This window comes from Geospiza fortis, unplaced genomic scaffold (genome assembly GCF_000277835.1).
Source record: "Geospiza fortis unplaced genomic scaffold, GeoFor_1.0 scaffold16, whole genome shotgun sequence".
NCBI lineage: Eukaryota > Metazoa > Chordata > Aves > Passeriformes > Thraupidae > Geospiza > Geospiza fortis.
In genome coordinates this window covers 1,539,702-1,541,663 of record NW_005054302.1, presented here as the reverse complement: position 1 = coordinate 1,541,663, position 1,962 = coordinate 1,539,702, and the positions used below count along the sequence as shown (strand labels likewise).

Below are 1,962 nucleotides of genomic sequence, written 5' to 3'. Positions count from 1 at the left end.
TCAGGGAGCGGCGCAGCATCTCCGCCAGAGCCCTCCCAGACCCACACGGGGGGACCGAGCTGCCTTCCCCCGGCCTGGGCACCTAAGGGGACTACGGCCGGGCATCTGGCGCATCTGTCCCTAAAGCTAAGGCTCGGACTGAATTGATAAAAAAGATTGTCTTGCTTTACACATGCAACTTCAAAGCTTTGACTTTAAGCGGCAGAAGCATAAAGTAATTTTCATTTCCCACTGGGTCTGGAGTGAGTTGAGTTCCATAAGCATAGTTTACTTTCACATTAAAAGAATGCAAAAACATACGGGAAAGGAGCTAGCTATTCTCTCTGTCAAGCCTCAAAACATTACTGAAGTTGTGGAGATAGATTTATTGCTTTCCCCTTTCCCTCCTGTGCCATGGAGATACTTTAATTTAGTTGAGCTGTAAATATATTAGATAAGAATTTATCAGTTTATTAACTAAGCCATGGATTTACAAGCTAGCAGAGGTAGCTCTAGCCAAGTGTATGACAACTTGTTTCATAAAAATCTAGTACAGGTGTTATGTTAGCGTTATTTGAGAACTTCATTCAAGGGTTAACAGAAGCAATAAACTGTCCTGTGAAGCTGTAAAGCAGTAAACCTACCGTAAAGCCAAATCTATTTCTGATTTCTGTATGAAGCTAAGATGATACTGCAACAAGCTGATCTGATCAGATAGTGGCTACAAAGGACTCCTGCAATGAATGGGAAAGGCCCCTGAAATTCCATCCTCCTTAACTAAAGTTAGAGGGGAAATTTTCAGTCCTATACAACATTAGCATATCGAATACCTAGGTATTTGTACAGTGTGAAAACGTGTCCTGTTTAACAGAACACACTTTTAAGCTAACATCCCACTCACCCCAGACCTTCCCAAACCTTGGCTCTGTTATTGCCAGTGCAAACAGGCTCAGGATTCTCCAGGAGTCAGCCACTGGAGGGCAACGTTACCCATCGCTCGTACACCACGGTCATGCACACAACCTTTCCGGGACGATAAAGCCGATGTAATTAACAGACCGATGTGCTTTCAACAGCACCAACTCTTGCCCAAGGCAAGTGTTGCACACTGTGAAATCATACTTTGGTGACATTTAGCTGACTTGAAAGTTCGAGGCTAAATAATTGATTTTCTTTCATTCCAGTTTATATCAATTCAGACAGCAAAAATATGCCAGCTTGATAATTTTTACTTTGTGAAAAGAGACAAATTCAGAAAGTGAAATACGAAGACTGTAGATTGTGCAACGCTATCCCATTATGATACTATATTAAGTTACTCAGCCTGAAGAACCTTGCCATGACACAGAAGACCACTCAGCCTTGCTGAATGGATATTTTCCCCTTCAGAAAAACAGAACTAAATGCACTACTGGATATTTGTTGTCCTTTCCCATTGATTTCATGTTGTGTAACTGCAAAGGAGATCAAACAACAATACTTTTAAGAGCATTAAGTGCAAGGAAGCAGCTTTCATCGGTTTTCCTAATCAAGTGCCAGAACAGAAGTGCAATTATTCTAGAACAAACATGCTGTAAAAATTGTTGGTTTTTTCCAGAGACCTTATTTATTTGGGTTTTTTTTTCATAACATTCTCTGATGATTGAAATCTTCCTGCTAACTAGTTCTCCTTGCTGCAAAGTATTATGAAGCTGTCCCACAACTTTAAGGATTAACTGAGTCAATACAGCTGATGAAGTTCAGAGGTATTTAGGTTTAATTAACATACTATCCTTTTGGCTGCTCTCTTCAAGACAGGTGCCTCAGGGACAATTTGTCTCATTCTCTAGATGCCCTGAAATATTTTCAAAGCAGACTTACAAGAGTGTAGAAACAGCTGTAATAAGGTTTTGGGTTTTGAAAGTGGCTCAAGGCAGCTGCTTCCACTCTTAGTGGAATAATGCTCATTTTGGAAGATTATCCAATAGTCCTGCCCATCAGGAA

At 40.8% G+C, this 1,962-nt stretch overlaps 1 protein-coding gene across 1 annotated transcript in view; it reads right to left on the bottom strand.

Moving 5' to 3' along the window:
* Window positions 1–1,962, bottom strand: part of ATP8A2 (ATPase phospholipid transporting 8A2) — a 287,313-nt gene that overhangs the window by 277,031 nt on the left and 8,320 nt on the right. The window lies entirely within an intron of this gene.